The sequence below is a fragment of the Canis lupus genome, chromosome 38 (genome assembly GCF_048164855.1).
Source record: "Canis lupus baileyi chromosome 38, mCanLup2.hap1, whole genome shotgun sequence".
NCBI lineage: Eukaryota > Metazoa > Chordata > Mammalia > Carnivora > Canidae > Canis > Canis lupus.
The window spans coordinates 8,202,103-8,223,693 of record NC_132875.1 but is presented as its reverse complement, the minus strand read 5'-3'; the positions used below and the strand labels follow the sequence as shown (position 1 = coordinate 8,223,693).

General features: G+C 40.7%; 1 long non-coding RNA gene across 1 annotated transcript in view; it reads left to right on the top strand.

Moving 5' to 3' along the window:
- LOC140626959 (uncharacterized) overlaps positions 1–21,591 on the top strand; it is a 121,773-nt gene that overhangs the window by 66,423 nt on the left and 33,759 nt on the right. The window contains exon 2 of the long non-coding RNA XR_012025916.1: positions 7,900–7,978. This is a non-coding gene — a long non-coding RNA (uncharacterized lncRNA). The remainder of the gene's footprint in view (positions 1–7,899; positions 7,979–21,591) is intronic.

Genomic DNA, 21,591 nt, shown 5'->3' with positions numbered 1-21,591 from the left:
AAACCTAGTTGAAGGAGACCGACTTTAAACAAGTAAGTGCACAAATACATATATAATTGCAAATAATGGTAAAAGCTATGAAGGAAGAACTGGGTGCTATGATAAAAAAACAAGGAACATATATGTTGGGTTATAGGTCGAGAAAGGCACAAGATTTGACTAAAGCCTTGGGACCCAGAAAAACTAGATCGGATAGAAACAGTCTGATTTTGTCTGGGGTATAAGAGAAGAGGAAGACATCCAGGGCTAGGAGAGAAAATTCTGCTGTGACTCTCAAATGCGTTGGTCAAGAAGCTTCCAGCTCTGGAAGTAATTGCAAAAAGTACGAAGACCATTGACTCATGTGAAGTCAAGCAGCTAGAAATGATTTCCCTGTGTCCTCTTAGAGCTGGGATTCCATGGCCCGGATTAACCTCTGTCCAGGACAGGTGGTGGAAGTAAAGGCACTAACAAACCATTGGGCTGGAGGGGGCTGTCACGATCATTCCCAAAGCAGCCTTCCTCCAGTCCATGCTGTGACTTGAATGGCAGTATTCATATTTTCTTTGAAATAAAGTCTAAATTCCCAAACATTTGAAAAATCTGTCCTCCAGGAGCCATTTTCTGAACCACCAAAGAGGACCGAACAGGCTGTGCTGACCAGCCCCAGAGACCACAAATCAAGCTGGTTCTGTAGTGAGTCACTAACCTCCAGGGCTCACCGTTCCCCTGGAGGAAACAGGATAGTCCTTGCGAACTGCTCTCCGAGAACCTAATCGTTAACCGTTCTGCAGAAAGTGTCACTCTGGTTCTGGCCGAGTTCTGTGCTCTTTGGCACTGGTGTGCAAGATCAGCGGGGGGCAGGCTGGTGGCAGTCTGGAGCGACTCTCAGTGGGAACCGGCCAAGCATATAATTATATCATGAGTCAAGCTCTCTCCAGGGATGTAAGACGACCAGAGGAAAATGAAATAACATTATATCCCACATGAATAGAGGCACTGGTGGACAAAGCTGACTCCTGAGAAAGACCACTCAGACCAAGAAGTTTCCCAGCACTTACTTAGATGCCTCATGATAGTCCTTGTGCCCCCTTCTCCCAAAAACGAAGGGATGATATGGGCACAATTTATACCTTTGCCATAAACCCGAAGGAGCAAGCGCCTGGACAACAATCCACATGGATAGATTGGATCTATCCAATCTTGATAACAGACAAAAAAGCCATTTAGCTGGAAAACTTCGTGTATCATTCAGCTCCAACTGAGCACTGTTTATTCAGGAAGACACGAGACTGATAAATGCCGTGGTGGGAATTAAAAAATATTTTTTCCCTCCCTAGGCCACTTCCAAAGGTATATTTTTATGGGTCCAGGAATAGCAGCCTGTTTGTCTTGCTTGTGCTGGTTCTCCCTCTTGTTTCTTTTTGGTCAACATCCAAAGAATTAGGCTGTTTGCACAGTGGCGACCTCGTAGCTGGAGCCAAATTAGTATGAATGGCACTCACTTTTCCTCCACAGCCTCTCCCTGCTTCCCAGATGATATAATTAGCCAGGGGACTTTTGATCAGTTCACCAAAGCAAAACAATTACAGGGCAGTCCCAGCATGGGTTATGTGGTTAGAAACATCAAAATAAGAATGACACCCTTTTCAGATGATTTCCAAAAAGGGTTATTTGAGAAACTGCAGAAACAAAGAAATACCCTGAGTGGAGAAAAGACATTGATTTTGATCTTTACCTGTCTTTGGTCATTAGCAATGTTCCTGAAGGAAGCACGCTGGGTTGGTGGACCTGGTGGCGGAATTTGGGAGGCAAGTGAAAGCCTCGAGAGAGATGGCAGTGCAAGGTGGAGGCTGCCCATCTTGGGGGAAATCAGTCAAGAGAAGCAGTTAGTGTTCAGTGTCTATTTGTTCCATGTTTCATGTTCAATTTGAACACTGATGTTATTCACTTGAGGGTGAAGTGTTGTAGTAGCAAGAGAAATACTTGAGAGAGACTGGAATTTTGGCTTCACATTTACCCTTGGGAAGTGGCTGTCCTTACAGGGAACTCTTCCTCTCATTTAGAAGTCCCTGTAGGATCAAGGGGGAACACATCTACACATCCTCATACTCATAAATAAAGATGGAGGCTACTTGGCATTAATATTGCTCCTGTGTTGCTACCCCTGAGGTGATTATATCAAATCAGTCAGTCAGCATTTATTGGCTGCCTACTTTATGTAATTAAACTAGAACTAGAACACTTTTGGAATCCAAAAAGAATGTTCTGGAAAAAAAATAACCCTGTGTCTAATAGTGGTCAATGTACAGTGTTCTGTTTCTTAATGAAGGAACTCTATGTGAGCAGGAGCAGCTCCTTTGCTCCCTTCCTCACTCTCTAGGTCCAACCGACCCTGAGAATCTCTTCAGTGATGTTAAAAATATTTAGAAGATGTAACTAACTGTAGAAGGTAATAGATACCATCTCCCTCTCCCTTTGTAAATGGGCTACAACGATTGCCATTTAATTCTGACCATTTGAGATTCAATTCTTTGAGTATTGCAGGAATATTTTAGTTTTCCAAGTCATCTGTAACCATATTTCTTTTGAGTTTTCTCTCGCATTTCACACTTCTATTTTTTTATTTTATTTTATTTTTTGCATTTCACATTTCTAAAATTGAGATGCACCTTGAAACCAATTGATATATATATATATATATAACCTGAAAGTGTTTTCATCCCCCTGTACGATTATGGAACTGATGAAATTGATTTAAGGAAGTAAGAGAAAAGATAAGTGGGTCTCGAGGTAAAGGACTTCTGAGGTAAAGGTGTATTATGGACTAAATTATGTCCCCTCCCCCACCCAATTCATAAATTGAGGTCCCAACCTCAAATATCTCAGAATGCAACTGTCTTTGGAGATAGGATCTCTAAAGAGGTAAAATGAGATCATTAGGGTGGACGCTAGTTTAGTATGACTGGTATCCTTATACGAAGAGACTATTAGAACAAAGATACACGCAGATGGAAGACCATGTAAAGACGCAAGGAGAGGAAGACCATCTATAAGCCAAGAAGTGTGGCCCTCAGAGGAAACCGACACTGTTGACACCTTGATCTTGGACTTGTAGCCTCCAGAACTGTGAGGAAATGAATTTCTGTTGCTCAAGCCCCCCAGTCTGTGGCACTTTGCTGTGGCAGCCCTCACAAGCAACTCTAATGTGTTATTAGTTAAGGGTAGAGTGAAGAGAGCTTGGTAGGCAGCAAGGCCCATGGGGAGGGAGCCATGGGGCCAGAAGACAGAGGGAGAGGCTTAGGAATTCTTTATATAATGTCAAAAAGTGGCCATTTTCAGATGTCAGATCTCACCATGGAGACAAACACCGGCTCCTTCTCTAACTTTATAAAATGGCAGATGACTATCCTTAGTCTTGTCATTTTGCTTTTTCATCAAATACCAGCCCTCTCCAGAGGCCTCTTTCTTCCCCAGAACTTCATTCTGACTGGTCAGTTTTTCCTTCCTCTTTTACCTGATTGCGGCTGTCTCTGTATAAAGCCAAAATAGCAGGTCAGTTCTGTTAATTCACTTGGGAAAAGAGATCACTCAGATTGGCGGGTAAGATCCAGGTACAACTGTAGACGCTGTCCTGAAAAGAGCCTTTTCTTTTTCCATCCCGTTTTCCAGGCTTCTTTTCTGAATATTATCTTTTAAAATTGTCCAACCATTATTTATAGGATCTCTGCAAAACAGCTTTAGATGCTCTTGGTAGAGGAGATGTGGTAGGGAATCAAATTAGATTGGGTCACAAGGGAAAGTGTCTGTAAGAAATATGAATGGGACCCCGGGGAAATGAAAATTGAAGAGAAACCAGACTTGAGCTGAAGATTCTTTATTTTGCCAAGTTGGACTTGGATTATGTCATCATATGTAATTTCAAGGAATGGGCAAACTAATTTGGATGAAAGAAAAAGTGATCTGACTTGTTTCCCAAAGCATAGTGAACCAGTGCGAGAGATTTTTCTTGGCTGCAAATAAATATTCCTGTTATCTTTTTCCTGCGCTATCCACTCTCATAAAGCTCATTGCTTTTCATTCTAAATGAGATGCAAAATGCGGGAATCACATGAAGATAATAATTTTCAGTGTTTATCTTACTTTCTCACACTTTGCTATTAATACTATCATGTTGCATCCAACTAAAAGTGAAATTTTCCTTCTTATGAAAGCTGCAGGATATATACCATATATAGAATGCCTCTTCTTCATTGAGGGGGGCACTTGATGGGATGAGCACTGGGTGTTATGCTATATGTTGGCAAATTGGACTCCAATAAAAAAAAAGAATGCCTCTTCTCACCTAAAATTATATTTTATGCTTCTTCTGTATTTCCTAAAAAGTATAGCCCAGTCCTGAGTACTTTGTAGATGTATCAGTTTGCTGTTGCTGAGTAACAAACCAACTCAAAACTTAGCATCTTAAAACAATAAAAAATTATTCAGCTCATGATCTGTGGGTCAGCAATTTACACTGGGCTATTTTGGTAGCACTATTTATCTGTGCCAGACTTGGCTGTTCTCAACTGGGTTCATTCAAGCTTCTGCAGTCAATTGTTAGAATAGCTGGACACAGACTGGTTGTTGGCCTGGGAACCTCAGCTCCCCCTTGGGCTGTCCCTTACCTGGCAGGGTGACCTGGACTTGTTCCTGTAGCAGCTGGGTTTTAAGAGAGGCAAGCAGGTAAGCTTCAATGTAAGCTTCAAAGCTTTTTTACAACTCTGCTAATGCATCGGTACAAGGGCCAAAGGAAATCACATGGTGGGGCCCAGAGTCAGTGAGAAGCCACTGCCAAAGGATGAGGATGTAGGAAGGGTGAACAAATTGGAGCTGTTGCTGCAGTCAGTCCACAAGAGTAGGTATTTCAAAAGTTTGTTTGATAAGGAGAGTCAAAGGCATCTAATTTTTCCTACTTCCATAAAATCGTGTGCAGACAATTGAGAAACTCTTGCATTGCCAAGGGACATATATGCCATCATTTAAATAACATTTCCTTTTCTTCTGAGAGCAAGAAATTACAGAAACCAGTCATGGATTGAATATTTGTCCTAAAATGCATATTTGAAGACTTAACTCCCAGTGAGGCTATATTTAAAGATGAGTCCTCTAAAGAAGTGATTAAGATGAACTAAAGGTAGGGCCGTATTTTGCCAGAATTAGTGTCCTTATAAGAAGAGACACCAGAGGGATGCCTGGGTGGGTCAGTGCATGAAGCGTCTGCCTTCGGCTCAGGTCATGGTCTCGGGCTCCTGGGATCGAGGCCCATGTTGGGATCCTTGCTTGGTGGGGAGCCTGCTTCTCCCTCTCCCTCTGCCTCTCCCTCTGTTCATTCTCTCTCTCTTTCAAATAAATAAATAAATCTTAAAAAAAAAAAGAAGAGACACCAAAGAGCCTCCCTCTCTCCCCCCTCTCTCCCACCCACCCTGCACATACACTGAGGAAAAGGCCATGTGAGGACATAGTGTAAAGGCAGTCGTCTGAGGCCAGGAAGAGAGCTCTTGCTGGCACTTTGATCATGGATTTCTAGTCTCCAGAACTGGACAAATACATGTTCAAACCACCCAGCCTATGGTATTTTGTTACGGCAGCTCCAGCAGACTGGTACAAAGCTACAAAAGAAAAAGCTTGATAAGAAAACAGTTAGATTTTTATTTTTATTGATTTATTTGTAAAGATTTTATTTATTTATTTGACATAGAGAGAGCCACAAGCAGGGGGAGCGGTGGAAGAGGCAGAAGGAGAAGCAGACTCCCTGCTGAGCAGGGATCCTGACGTGGGGCTCGATCCCAGGACCTGGGGCTCATGACCTGAGCCGAAGGCAGCTGCTTAACTGACTGGGCCCCCCAGGTGTCCCCCAAAAGTTAGATTTTTAATGGGATATGAATTTGAGAACATTAAACTTTTTTTGTGGTGATAAAGCTGGTCAATTAATCAATCTACCAACCAATCAAGGACACTGAAACCATCTGTACCCTGTTCTAAGAAAGTCACAGTTACCTTAAACGTACACAATATTATATGTTGATTATATCTCAGTGAAGCTTGGGAAAAAGTCACGGTTAACATATATTAAGCATTTAACCATTTGTCTGGCACTTTACTCATATTACAATCTTTAATCATCTCCACAAACCCAAGAGGGTTATTATTCTTACAATTTTGCAGGTGAGAAAGCTTAGGTCTAGAAAAGTTCATTATTTGTCTTGAATAGCACCGCCCACAAATGGCAGAGTGGACATTCAAATTGTGGTCTGTCTCCAGGGCCATTGAATGGTCATCACTCATTGTGCACATTGTCACTCCCCAGAGCTGCTTCCAACACCCTCCAGGGAGGGGCACCTGGGTGGCTCGGTGGTTGAGCGTCTGCCTTTGGCTCAGTTTGTGAACATGGGGTCCTGGGATCGAGTCCCGCATCAGGCTCCCCATAGGGAGCCTGCTTCTCCCTCTGCCTATGCCTCTGCCTCTCTCTATGTGTCTCTCATGAATAAAAATACAAAACAAAACAAAAAATACCCTCCAGGGAGAAGGCAATGGAGACTCTACAGGATATGACTTTTTTTTTTTTTTTTTTGGCTAGGCTCCGCACTGAGTGTGGAGCCCAATATGGGGCTCGAACTCAAGACTCTGAGATCAAGATGTGAACTGAGATGGAGAAGTCGGGTGTTTCACCAACAGAGCCACCCAGGCGCCCCTGGGAAGTGGCATTTCTACTTGGGTGCTTCCTGTTCTGCTCACCAGAACTCCTTCTTTCTCTTTTCTGTTCCAGCTTCTTTAGATGCCCAAATTCATTATACTTTTGCCTCCACACCTGGTGCCTGTTCAAGTCGTAAAATAGTTTAACAGGGCAAAGTATCTTTGGCCAGGTAGGAAGTTAACTGTACTTTTAACCAGGGGTACAGTTAACAACCCTTGTCAACTAATCCAACAAGATGACAATGAGGCAATGCTGAAGAACCCCCTCCCCATATCTAGGAGTTGTCCATCAAATATGGAAGGCATTGAGAGGGACGATGCAGTGGGAGGAAGCCACATTTCCGAGAGTAGATGGTAGTTGACAAGGGGCAACTAGGGTTATAAGGCAGGGGGAGAGGTTTTAAGGCTTTTAGAGATCTATGGATGGTATAATCAGTTGCCTGAGATGCATTAATTAGGTCTTTTATATGCCTCTGTGAATCTAAACCAATGTGAATTCTTTGCTCTCTTGAGTAGAGGTGATATAATTGGAGGAAAATCAGATGATGAAAGCAAACACCCCAAAACACTTGACACTATGTGGAAAAGGAACTATTATGCCAACGATCAGGGTCTTGGTCTCCTTGGGCACACACCGATAGGGAGGAGGGTTGGGACCAAGGGATGTGGGAAAACTAAAAGGACACATCATTGTTTACTCTTCAGGGGAAAGAGCCCAGGGCAATTATCAAAGCCGCCAGGGCAATTAGAGACCCTGGGGGAACTCTGGTAATGTTTTTTGGCCTTAGTAGAAAGTAACTGGAAAAAATGAGCCCGCATGGTTAGCACAGGAAATCTCAGATCACTTTGCCTCGGGGCACCTCACACCCTGTTACCAAACAATGGTGTCTCAGACTCTGCATGTGGCAGCAAGTCTGTGTCATCATTTTCTCCATGGGCGAGTGTGGCTTGGAAACGGTAGTGTGTCTGTCATTTAGGAGGAACATCCCTGGGATGGAACACCCATTTGAAAGGAGCAGAAGATTAAGAGGTGAACCTGACTTTTGCCATTGTAAACCCCAAGTTGTCCTGGACGGTCTGTCAAAGTGGTTGCTAATGGAAAGTCTGGCTCCCGGAGCTCATTAGGGCCTAAGGCTAATGAAGTCAGTGGCACTGGTCCTGTTAAATTCCTTTTCCTCTTCACAGGAAAACATTGCTCTCAGAGTCCGAGGTGGCCACCGTGTGGGTGCAGAGGAGTGTGAATGGAGACCAGCTCAAGCCAGAGGTACTACTGTCCTGTTAGCTCGCTGGGAGTGGCTCGGGGTGGTTAGGCCATATCACCACATATTCAGAAGAGGATCGAAAGCAAAGCAAGCCCAGGCTTTGGGGGATGAATTCAGTAGCTGTGGATATTCAGGATAATCCAAGTTCAGACCTTTTTCCTCATTATTTGGATCATACTCACACATAATGAGTATGATCACATACTCACATAATGACTTCCCTTGACTTACTTTTTTTTTTCTTTTTTAAGTACAGTTTTAGACTGAGTCTAAACGTCTAAAGTCAACCAGAGTCAGGGGATTATTAATCTGCAGAATTTGATTCCCACAGACAAGTAATTTCAGTACATCCCAGGACAAACCCACCCATTATATTATTCATTTAATCATGTTGCTGTCTTCTTATTTTCATTTATTTTTTATTTTTGTTTTTGTTTTTGTTTTTCATTTATTTTTTTAAAGAGTGAAGAGAAATCTTTATTTTTAAAAATTAATTAATTTATTAATTTATAGACAGAGAGTGTGTGTACAGGGAGAGGGGCAGAGAGAGAGAGAGAATCTCAGCAGATTCTTTTGCTGAGTGTGGAGCCCTACATGGGGCTCACTTCACAACCCTGAGGTCATGACTGAAATCAAGAGTCAGTTATTCATTTGATTGAGCCCCCTAGGTGCCCCCATGTTGCTGTCTTTTTTAAAATAGACTTTTTTTAGAACAGTTTAAGATTTACAGAAAAGTTATAGAAATAGTACAGAGACCTACTGTTATACCCTACACCCAATTTCCTTTATTATGGAATCTTACATCAGTACGGTTTATTTGTTACAATGAATGATTGAATACTGATAGATTACTATTAACTAAAACCCATAGTTTATTCAGATTTTCTTTGTTTCTAACCAATATCCTTTTTCTGTTCTCGAATTTCCTTTGGAATACCACATCATGCTTCGTTGTCATGTCTCCTTAGGCTTCTCCTGGCAGGGACAGTTTCACAGACTTTTCTTGTTTCTGGTGACCTCAACAGTTTTGAGGAGTTGTCAGGTGTTTTTTTTTTTTTTTTTTTCAAAATGTCCCTTTATTAGAAATTGTCTAATATTTTCCCTCACGATTAGAGGGGTTTAGCAGTGTTGATACTGACTTTGATTATCTGGCCGCGGTGGTGTTTGTTGGGTTTCTCCATTGTAAAGTTATTCTTCATCCCCCCCTGTTTCCATACTGTATCCTTTGGAAGGAAGTCACCATGCCCAACCCATAGCTAGGGACTGAGAATTTATGCTCTCCCTCCTTGAGGATGGAGTATGTATGTAAATTGTTTGGAATTCTTCATGGGAGATTTGTCTCTTCTTCATTCACTTATCTACTCGATCATTTATTTATATCAGCATGGACTCATAGAGATCTATTTTCTACTTTAGGCTGTATAGCCCATGATTATTTATTTTGTTGCTAAATTATTGCAGCTTTGGCTATTAGAAGTCTCTCATTTGGTTCCTACATTCCTCTGGTGTAGCCCATATCACATATTTTTTTTTTTGAGCACTTCTTTACCTTTGGGCACTATAACATGCTTCAGGATCATGTTGTACATTTCCTGCTCCAGTCCCAGAACCAACCATTTCTTTAAGGAATAAAAGGGCTCCCTTTATTGCAGAATAGTATTAGAAAGCAAGATCGAGTGCTGGGTGTATTCCTTGCAATCAGAGCATCTTTGTTTCTTGGCTCTCTCAGCTAACAGAGTCAGGAAATACATGTGTGTGAATACTAACCCATGTATAGACACATATCCATAAATATTTCTCTATATAACCATCTGAATCTATATTAAGCTACCCATGAGATCATACTGATGTTTTGAATGCTAATCATTACCATATGGATCATTCTAGCATCTCCCCTTACTTATCTGCAAAGCAGTGAGATACTTGGTCCCCCCCATCTCCCATCTATTTTCCTAATTGTTCAGTTCCAGGCTATATGAATAGGAGTATCAGATTTGTTGATTCATACCCCTATGGAAGACAACTTAATTTAGTAGAGTTTGGTGATTTATGTGCCGTTCCTTTTGTCTCTAGTCTTGAGGACGCAAATCATTTCCAAAATTGCTTAGGTCAGCATCATTGCCCGTCTTCCCTACAGTGAGGTTATGTCATACATTTGTAATATAATTTAATTTTCTTATCGCAGTCTGCTTTCTTTTCTGGGATCTCTGATCTCCTAAATGATTTTTTTGTATATGTTTTTATTGGAGATGGATTTGCCAACATGTAGCATAACACCCAATGCTCATCCCTTCAAGTGCCCCCCTCAATGCCAGTCACCCAGTCACCCCATCCTCCTAAATGATTTTTTAAAGATTCACCTACATTAAGGTTTTCTCTTAGTGCTGTAAGTTCTGTTGGTTTTGGCAAATGATGTTGTGAATCCACCAGCACAGCATTGCATAGAATTGTTCCACTGCCATGAAAAAGCCCTGAGTTTTGCCTGTTCAAGTCTCCCCCAGCCCCCAACACCCTGGCGATCACTGCAATTTTTACTGTATGTAATCTTGCCTTTTCCAAAATGTTATATACTTAGAATCATATACCATGTAGCCTTTTCAGATTGGCTTCATCCCCTTAGCAATAAAAAAGTAAGATTTGTACATGTCTTTTCAGAGCTTGATAGTACATTTCTTTTTATCATAGAATAACATTCCATGTTATGGATTTACTACAGTTTGTTCATCCACTTATCTCTTGAAGGACATCTTGGTTCCTTCTGATTTAGGGTGATTATGAATAAAGCTGCTATAAACATTATATAATTTTGCAAATCAACTATTGAACACCTCAAAACTTGACTGCTGGATCATGGGATGACTATGTTTAGTTTTTTTTTTTTTTAATGTTTAGTTTTATAAGAAACTACCAGACTGTCTTTCAACGTGGCTGGATCCTCCTAGCAATGAATGAGAATGCCTGTTGCTCCCCATCCTGCCAGCGATTGGTAAAGTGTTTTAGGTTTTAGCCATTTTCCTGTAGGATGTACTGTATGTAATCATGCACTTTGTATTAATATATTAGAAATCTACAAATCTGTTTTGTACCTTTTATACTGTTGGATACTTATAATCAAAACTTTTACTTAGTATTAAATAAATTTAGTCTTACTAGAAAATTAAAAAAAAGATTTTAGCCATTTTAATATGCATAGTGAGAGCCCATTGTTTTAATTTGCAAGTCTCTATTGACAAATGATATTGAGCACTTTTTTTTGCCATCTGTACATCTCCTTTAGTGATATATTAGATCATTTGCTATTTTTAAAAAAAGATTTTATTCATTTATTCATGAGAGACACAGAAAGAGAGGCAGAGACACAGACAGAGGGAGGAGCAGGCTCCGCGTGGGGAGCCCTATGTGGGACTCAATCCCAGGACCCTGGGATCACCACCTGAGCCAAAGGGAGATGCTTAACCCCTGAGCCACCCAGGTGCCCCCATTTACCATTTTTTAAATTGGACTTTTTGTGTACTTTTTTTTTTTTGTTTTGTTTTACGAGATTTTGTGTATGTGTGTATTTTAGATACAAGTTCATTATCAGGTGTTTGTATCATATATATTTTATCCAAGTCTGTGGCTTGTCTTTTCATTACCTGCTAGGAATTTTTGCAATTTAAATTTTACATTTAGGTTTTTTGATCCATTTTGAGTTAATTTCTATGAAAAGTGTAAGATCTGTATCTAGATTAATTTTTTTTTGCATATGAATGTCCATTCGTTGAAAAGATGATTCCTTTTCCATTGAATTTCAATTGGCTATATTTGTGTATATGTATTTCTGGGGTCTCTGTCCAGTTCCACTGATCTCCGTATCTATTGTTGTGTTCATATTATGCTGTCCTCATTACTGTGGGTTTATAATTTTTTTCTTTTTCAGTATTTTCCTATTTCTTTGCCTTTCCATATAAATTTTAGAGTCTATTAATATCTACAGACAGATGTGCTGATAAGATGAAGGGAAAGGGAAGCATTCTATAATATTATGATTAAATCTAAAATTTCTTTCTGAGCCTGTGATCTTGAGCTGTTTCCTCTGCCAGGGTTTCTTAGCTCCTCCCTCCATGTCTGTTTAGGTAAGCAGAAAGATTAGAAGAGTTGAAGTCAGGTAAAAGCCTTCTGCTTCTTCTGCTTAAGGGGGATAATGCTCTGATATATTCTTTTTCCCTGAAGAGGAAGACTTTGTTATGTAGAATGTTCTGGGTGTATTTCAAAATTGTCCCTTTTACCTCCCCAAGCCAGAGCCAGGGCACATATTCCTTAGCTCTTCGCCAGGAGACTCTGATAGGTTTTGTATAGGTAAAGCTTAAAAATGAAGGTTGTTCTCTAAGACTTCAGTTCCTAGGATTTTCTTACTGGCATGAACGTCTACACAGCCTCCAGCAATTTTTCAAAATTACCATGGTTCCTACCAGTTTTTGGTTCTAGTAAAATTACTCTAAGTAAGCAGATCTTGGTTGTTATTCTCTGTATTCACCTGTCACTGCCAAGTTTGGGTAGTGTTTGATGTTGGATGGTGGCTTTTCTTGCAACCTTAGTTCTTTGATGGCTCCAAGAAGAGTTCTTGGTTTTCAAGTTCTTCATCTTTTTTTCTTGTAAAGATGGGAGTGATGACTTCTTTTTTTTGGGGGGGGGGACTGATGACTTCTAAGCTCTTTAAATGTTAGGGCTAACACGGAAAGTTTCCATGTTATTTATTTAAACCCTTGGTGAAATAATACTCCACATCTCTAAGGGACAGAATGAAGTTATACCTCCTTACCTTATCTTAACTATATTCCATATAAAACTTGGTTTGGAAACATAAAGTGGGTTGCTCAAGCGTCTCATGGCCAGTTGGCTGCTACCTTGGAGGCAGAAATCCCTAGCCTGGGACTACTTCACTTATAACAATTATGTGTCTGCTTGAACTAAGTTAACCACAGCCCATTTAAAACATCAATATCTACATTATATACGGATATTTGGGCCAAAGGAGTCAAGACCAAGGATTAGGGTCGTAGGTAGGAATAGAGCAACCTTAACATTTTTTTCCCATCTCCCATTCCTATTTTAGGATTTCTCCTACTTGCTTGGCCATTTGGTTGGCCCTTGAGATATAAAGAGACATGTGGACCAAAAGGGAGAAGCATAAAAGGGAAAATAAAAGGAAGACAGGCCTGTAAGACGTGTTGTTTTTGTTTTCTACTCACAAAGAAGAAAGAAAGAGTAGATTGGAGAAACAGCTTCCTCCACTCTTGAATCCATTTTTTTAAAGATTTTATTTATTTATTCATGAGACACACACACACACACACACACACACACACACAGAGGCAGAGACACAGGCAGAGGGAGAAGCAGGCTCCATGCAGGGAGCCCGACATGGGACTTGATCCCGGGTCCCCAGGATCAGGCCCTGGGCTGAAGGTGAAGCTAAACCGCTGAGCCACCTGGGCCTCCCTTGAATCCATTTTGATGATGTTTTGGGGTGCTCTTGCCCCATAAATGTGCCATCTGAGTGGTGAAGTCCTTCACTTGGATGTGGATATCATCCTTGGTCCCTATAACTCAGTCAGCACAGCCATCCTTGATGTCAGACTGACTTTATTCCTGGCTCCCTCTCCTACCTGCTGTGTGATTTTGGGCAAGTTACTTGAACTCTCTATGCCTCAATTCTCTCATTGGTAAAATACCCCTCAAAATGTTCATGTATGAATTAGATGAAGATATTGATGCTTACACATCTGTATCTGTTAGAACATGGTGTCGGTGTGTAGTAAGCACTGGATAAATGCTGTTATTGTAACCATTCCTGGTCCATTTTGCTTCCATCAGCCCTATTTGTATGTGATCGGTTCAGTGACTTTCTCTCCAGGACTCATTTTAGCTTTCCTGAGCATAGATAGATAACCACAGGCTAGTGGAGAGGATGATCTTTTGACCAGCTTTATATTCCTTTTAAACTGCTGGCATCTAAAATTAAGTCCAACCTCAGACTTTTAAGAGTCTCACTAATTTACTGAGTCCAGCAAACAACTCCCTGTGCCTGGTGCCTCCAGGGTGTGATACAAGACGGACCTTTCTGGTTTGGCACTGGCTTCCCTGATAAACTCCTTCTACTCCCTACCCACTCACCCTTCTCTTATATGAAATTATATTCTTTGGCCATAGCATTTCATGTAATTGTAGCATTTAGTTTTGAACCTGTGCCCAGAGGTCTGTGGGCAATGGGCATGTTTAAGAAATCCAATAAATGAAAGGAAATAAATGTACAGAGTGAAAAGTAAATGGGCCAACACTATTCGGAGAAAAACCCCAAAGTGACTGCTTTCTGCTAGAACGGGAATAATTTTAGAACAAGTCAGTAATATAAACAAAGTTAATGAAAACATTTTGCTTAGTAAATACACCGGGTTTGTGCTTTCTACCTTTCTCCTGGGTCTTTGCTTTATAAGAGGCATCATTATGACCCTCTTCTGGTGAATAAAGTACCTTGACCAGAAGCCAAGGTAGGTCAGCCTTTTCCTACATTCAGCTCTCAGGTGACCAAGGAGGTGGTGGACTAATTTAATTTTCCTTTACCAGCTCCTCTGAGTAAGGCAATGCACACACAGAGTGTACACAAATGGGGAAGCTCCCAATCGGCTTGTAAAACCTTCTTTCATTGTTGACTTTGTCCCTGGATGTGCCTTGGTGGCCTTAATTTCTGTGCTGCTCCCTCCTTGATGTAATTAAGTGGCTCCCCGAGAGACCGATCACATGGATACCCTCTTCCCCACTAGGCCGCACCAGGGTCAGGAAGCACTCATACCTGTGTCCTTCACTTATTTTACCATCTGATTTTTTTTTCTTGTTAAGAAGTATACTCTTTTCCTGAAACCAGGACAACTGAGCGCTTGCCATGTACAAGGCACCATATGAGATAAGAGCTTTCTCGTGCCTTCCCTCCCCTCTACCCAAATTACAGTCCACTCTTTATTTGCAATTCCCCTAAGGAGCCATGCTCTCTCCTAGTTCTGGGCCTTTTACTTGTTGCTGTTTCTAGACCTGAAAATCCCTTCTCCTCCTTCATTATTAAGTCTCAGCATCAGTCATTCCTGTTCCTCACTCAGGACCTTACATGGACATCTTCTCCTCTGGGAAGCCTTCCCTGATACGCCACAGCAAAGTTGGCACGTGTGCCCCTCCTGTGCACTCCTACAGCCCTTCATGCCCCTCCATCATGGTAGCAGTTCCCATAGTGGATATAACTGCCTACCTGGCTGTCTCTACCACAGCCCCATCCAAAAAGGTCTCCTGGTTTTCTGGACCCACGCAAACTGCACTACTGCCTTTCAGGACAATCCTTTGCACAGCTTGGCATAAGATCATCCCTGCACAGACCCCTTCCAGAAATTACTGAGGACTCATAACCGTAGGCCTCTGAGAAAGTAAGTTCAAGATGAAGAGACTTGTCTCTGCTTTTTGTATATATTAGGAAGGAAAATGATGGTGAAGAATTCTTTGCCCTTTATTTCATTTTTTTTTCACCAAACTGCATCATTTTATTTTTTTCATCATGATAAATGCACCCTTTAATTCCTATCCTCTATTTATTTTTATTAATATTACTAATTGATTTTTTTAAAAAAATTCTGCTATCATCTATCTAGTTGATAAATAGGAAGAATTTTTACTCATGCATTTGTTTGTTTTGTTGATGTGACCCTTTACATAACTGTGAGTAACTGTGCCTTACATTCTTTTTTTTAATGTGTTCTTTTATTTTTAAAATATTTTATTTATTTGAGAGAGAGAGACAGAGATAGCAAGAGAGAGCATGAGCAGAGAGGAGAGGGAGAAGCAGGCTCCTCACGGAGCAGAAAGCAGGCATCATGTGGGACTCAATCCCAGGACCCTAGGATCGTGACCTGAGCTGAAGGCAGATGCTAAACTGACTGAGTCACCCAGGCATCCCCATATGAGCTTTTCTTATGTGGGAAGTCAGGTGCAGCCAGTTCTCTTACACTTGGTCAGCTTCTTGGACCTCTGTGTGTGAGTGTGTCTTTGACCTTTGGGGCAAATATTTCAGGGGCAACAGCCAATTTATAAGGGACCGGGGTAGGTAGGTAAATAGCCTAGCTTTCCCCCCTTTGTGGGAAAGTCCTTTTTTTTTTTTTTTTTTCATTTGCTTTTATTGAAGTTCAATTTGGCAACATGTAGTATAACACCCAGTGCTCATCCCATCAAGTACCTTCCTGAGTGCCTGTCACCCAGTTACCCCATCCCCCCACCCCCTCCCCTTCGGCAGCCCTTTGTGTGTTTCCCAGAGTTAGGAGTCTCTCATGTTTTGTCACCCTTTCTGATATTTCCCATTCATTTTCTCTCCTTTCCCATATAATTCCTCTCACTATTTTTATATTCCCCGTATGAGTGAAACCATATGATGATTGTCCTTCTCTGATTGACTTACTTCACTCAGCATAATACCCTCCAGTTCCATCCACGTTGAAGCAAATGGTGGGTATTTGTCGTTTCTAATGGCTGAGTAATATTCCATTGTATACATAGACCACATCTTTATCCATTCATCTTTTGATGGACACCGAGGCTCCTTCCACAGTTTGGCTATTGTGGACATTGCTGCTAGAAACATCGGGGTGCAGGTGTCCCGGCGTTTCACTGCATCTGTAACTTAGGTAAATCCCCAGCAGTGCAATTGCTGGGTCGTAGGGCAGGTCTATTTTTAACTCTTTGAGGAACCTGCACACAGTTTTCCAGAGTGGCTGCACCAGTTTGCATTCCAACCAACAGTGCAAGAGGGTTCCCCTTTCTCCACATCCTCACCAACATGTGTTGTTTCCTGTCTTTTTTTTTTTTTAAGATTTTATATTTATTTATTCGAGAGAGAGAGAGAGAGAGAGGCAGAGACACAGGCAGAGGGAGAAGCAGGCTCCATGCAGGGAGCCCGATGTGAAACTCGATCCCAGGACTCCAGGATCATGCCCTGGGCCGAAGGCAGATGCTCAACCGCAGAGCCACCCAGGCGTCCCTGTTGTTTCCTGTCTTGTTAATTTTTGCCATTCTCACTGGTGTGAGGTGGTATCTCATTGTGGTTTTGATTTGTATTTCTGTGGAAGAGTTCTGAGCTGAGTTCTAACAGCTTCACAGAGAAATCGGGGTGGATGGGAGGGTGGACTGGGCCCCAGCTGCCCAGAGCAGTAAACCACTCACTAACACTCCTCCCGTTTCTGTCTCCCATCTCCACTGGCTCCTAGTGCTCTCTGAGATCACTACATGGCCACCACCTCAAATAAGGCTTGCACCAAAATCCTTGTCTCAGATATGATTTTGGGATGACTCAAATAAGATGGTGAGATTCTCAGAGGTTAAGAGGCTTCTGTACGGTGTGCAGCACTTGAGGGGCAGTGGGTCTTATAAGCCTTTTCTGCTGAAATGTGCTACCATTGTGTTATGGAATTACACAAGCAGGGACCTAAAAAACAACTTTACTTGATATATTTTTTTAATGGAAAGCATAGTGATTAGTGAGGAAAAAAAAAACGCCTTTTCTCATTTATTCTTAGATTGATAAAGCATATTTTGGAAAGAAAGGGACAGAAGTACAAATCTTTGGGCTAATAAATAGAAATTGCACAGCCAGTAAAAAATGACATCTGGGAGGCAAGGGTGGAAAATGCGTTGAGATTTTAAAAAAATTCTGAAACCACAGAAAAAAAATGAAAACGATTATCTTTACAGTAAGAAGAATCATAAAAGGATGGCATTTCTGCCTGGGAAGATGGCCCAAAAGTTCACAAAGCAGAGAAACCAGAACCATTTGAATTTTTCTCTTTCATTTTTTGTTTTTTTCTTCAAGAGAATTGGGCAAAGACTTGCTTATGATTAAACTGACACACATTTGGGGAGAAGCCTTTAAGAGATCATTTAAGCAGCTCACAATGCATTCCTGTCTCAGGGCTAGACACCACTCACCTTCAAGAAACTAGAAGATGTGGTAACAGAATCATTTCTGTAGTTATAAACTTCCTCTGAAGACATGGAGGAGTGCCTGAAGTTTTGACATATAAACCTATACCACAGAAACTATGGACAACATGTGTCTGGATTTTGTTCTAGCTAAAAATTCAAAAATTACCAGGATATTTTTATTCTGATATTTTAATATTCAGAAAGAAGAACTGGTCATCACCAGGAACCAGGAAAGTTTTGCTAAAACAGATTATTTTGATTAACCTTATTTTGAATTAGTGATCGTGCTATCAGATGAAAACCAGGGGGCGTGTTTTGTGTAGTGAATATTGTCATACACAAAAGCATATGTTGACTTGCATCTTTATGTTGATCTTTCATTTTGTTTGTTGGCTTGTAAGTAAGATGGAGACGTGTTAACTAAATAGCATTCTCACCTGGTGGATTCAGAGCTCATGGAACATGTCCTTAGGCTTATTATTTAAAGCAAGATTGCTATTTTTGCCATTACGTAGTTTTAGAACCGTGAGGTTTGTTTGGTTTCAGTGTCAGGCCTGGGTTCAAGTACTGGTTCCAACGCTTTCTAAGGAAAGCACAAAATTGAGTTTTCTCAGCTACAAAGGAAGGTGGAAAAAAAATGTAACACTTATTTCATAGTGTTCTTTAAAAAAAAAAAGATTTTATTTATTTATTTATTTATTTTAGAGAGAGAGAGCTCATGTGAGTGTGGGGAGAGACAGAGAGAGAGGAAGAGAGACTCTCAAGCAGACTTCCTGGCGAGCGCAGAGCCCAATGTGGGGCTCCATCTCACGACCCTGAGACGGTGACCTGAATCAGAGTAGGAAGCTCAATAGACTGAGTCACCCAGGTGCCCCTCATAGTGTTCTTTTGATGATTAGATTCAATAAAGTAAGTCAGAAGACTTTATAAATTATAAAGCCTTGCATAAATGATAGAAATTAATGCATTTTAACAAAACCAATATTTCAGTTTCAATCATAATGAGAAAATAATACTTTTGTTATTTTAAATTCTAAATTTATTATTATAAACCCAGAACACATCTCTGCTTGCTTGTTTGTGTTGGAATAAAAATACAAAATATTCTCTCTCTTTAGAGAGAGTTTAATACTTTGCTAAATAAACACTCAACCCATTTTTAGAAGAAGCACAAAATTACTTGACCTGGTTGTTTTATGGAAAGGCTGCCTAGACGGAGGATCAGCAAACTATAGACCATGGGATGAATCTTTTTTGCTTTTTTTTGTGTGTGTGTGTGACTCTTTTCTAAATCAAGTTTTATCATAGCACAGCTCATTCATTTATGTATTGTCTATGGCTCTTCAGAGCTGCAATGGCAGAGTCGAATAGTCGTAACAGAGACGTTACAACTCACAAAGGCAGAAATATTTACTATCTGGCATTTTGTAGAAAATGTTTGTCAACTTCTGGCCTACACTGAAAAGTGTGTATGTAATATGATATAGTCATATATAGCCACATTTGGGGAAGATATGCTTAAGCAAAGATAAGGAAATCCTAGAGTTTGTAAGTTAATGGTAATCAGAATGGGAGTCCAAGTAATATAGACATGATGCACATTTAATCTGTTAAAGTCACAAGAGAGTCATTCATTTTTTGTTAAGCTTGTAGTCGGAGAGGATAACACAAAAACTGTGACTCCAAAGCATCAAAACATCATTGGTGTTGGAATTCAAAGAGTTGGTCGGAAGAACCACTCGGGAGGGGGGGACTCCAGAGAGAAACTGAGTGTGCTTTGGGACTGCTTGGCTGAGATTTTCCTGTTTAACTTTGATGGAAGTACTGGACCAGTGCTCTCACAGATCTAGTCATTCGTGAGAGCTTAGGAAATTCTTTATACAGCTTCCAGAAGCTACAAGCATTATGTCCCTGAAAAAATATATTACTTGCAATAATAGTTGCTTTGTGCTAAGAGCCTGGCATACTGAACTCTGTGTAGTAGTTTGGCTCAGGGATACTTACTGGAACCAGGAACCATCGTTCCTAAAATAGGAACCAATGTCATCTTTTGCCCACATTTACACAGAACCCAAACCTCCTTTAAGAAACTTCAGAATAATTCAGTGCATTTCCAAGAGCATTTCCAGGCAAGCAGGTTCCTCTGATTTCTAATTCCGTGGTCAAGGCTAACTGAAGACGTTAAGATATATATATATTTCCTAAGATTTTTTAACTGGCCAGAGAAAACGGGTAATGCTGAGATAATGCTTAGCCACAATGAAGCTTTCAGGTGGATTCTGCTTATAAGTTAGAGTCAGTGGACTGCTTAATTATGATAATAAAACCTCTAAATTTGAATTTATTATGTATTTTTGGGGTGGATAAGTCTTTGACTAGTTTTTTAAGCATACAATTTTATTCTGCTGAAAGTAAATTATGAATGGGGATGTTTCATCTCCATTGCTCTTTAATGTGTGAGATGCACGCATGAGGGGACAAAGGACAGCATGAAGAAGTCCAGAAAGCAACTTAGCTAGCTAGGTCTAGAGAAATATCTGTGAGCTTACGTTGAGTCTGGATAACCTGAAACCAAATCACAGGATTTTAGAATTTGGAACATTTGTAATGATTTATACCCACATTTTCCAATTTTAACCCCATTTTGTAGGTGCAAAAGCTGAGAATGATGAAGTGATTTTGTTATAGTCACACATCTAGTTTCTAGAACAGCACAAATTAGAACCTGACCCTGCGGTGTAGTGCCATTTCCTCCATACAACATCCTTAAACTAACTTAGAAAAAAATGTGTCTGTGAAGGAATTCCGTTAATGGGGTATGAATCGAGGGAACCATTTTTGTTTAAGTGAATATGGCCAATACTGTGGGAGCTTGAGACTGAACCCTGAGGAAATGACCATTTGAAAGGGATCCGAGAGGAAAATTATTGCCATATCAGAAACAATATGGACAAATTTATGCCAGTAACTGATTGGAACTAATGCTCATAAACATACCTGACATCTTAGAACCTGTCAAAATCCTTTCAGGCATGTGGCCAGTGGAGCTCCTGACAAGGAGGCAGTGAATGAATGACACGGCCCACATGAACTTTTTAGGGATTGATTTTTTAAATAGAAAGAAAGAGATGATACTAGTAATGACATTTGGGATCTGTGTGTGGTGGGGGGAGGAGTTCGGAGAATAATCATCACTAAACTTAATAATTTATCAATCTTATTATAGCTGAACAAATAATTTCTGTTGCATTTATAAATGATGGTCATTCTCTGTCCAACCTCTATAGGAAAGTTTCTGGTTCCTGCCAAGATCGTTCTCTCTTCCCAATTAATCCTGGAGAAAAGAATATTATTAAACAAAAGAGAAACACGAATGCCAGAAAATGATAACACAAAAGAATAAAAGCAACCAACAAACACATTTTGAGAATCCCCGAGGGAACAGAAGACCATTTGCACTGGTGCAGGTCAGTTGTAGACAGAGGTGTCCTGAGGTGATTAGGGAAGGTCCTCATATCTGCTCTTTTTCCTCTGTCTTTCACCTTCATTGCAGAGATGACTCTGGAGAGTAGCCTGAGAGTAGAAAGCATTGCTGGGGGAATAGTTCATGAAGACAGATGCT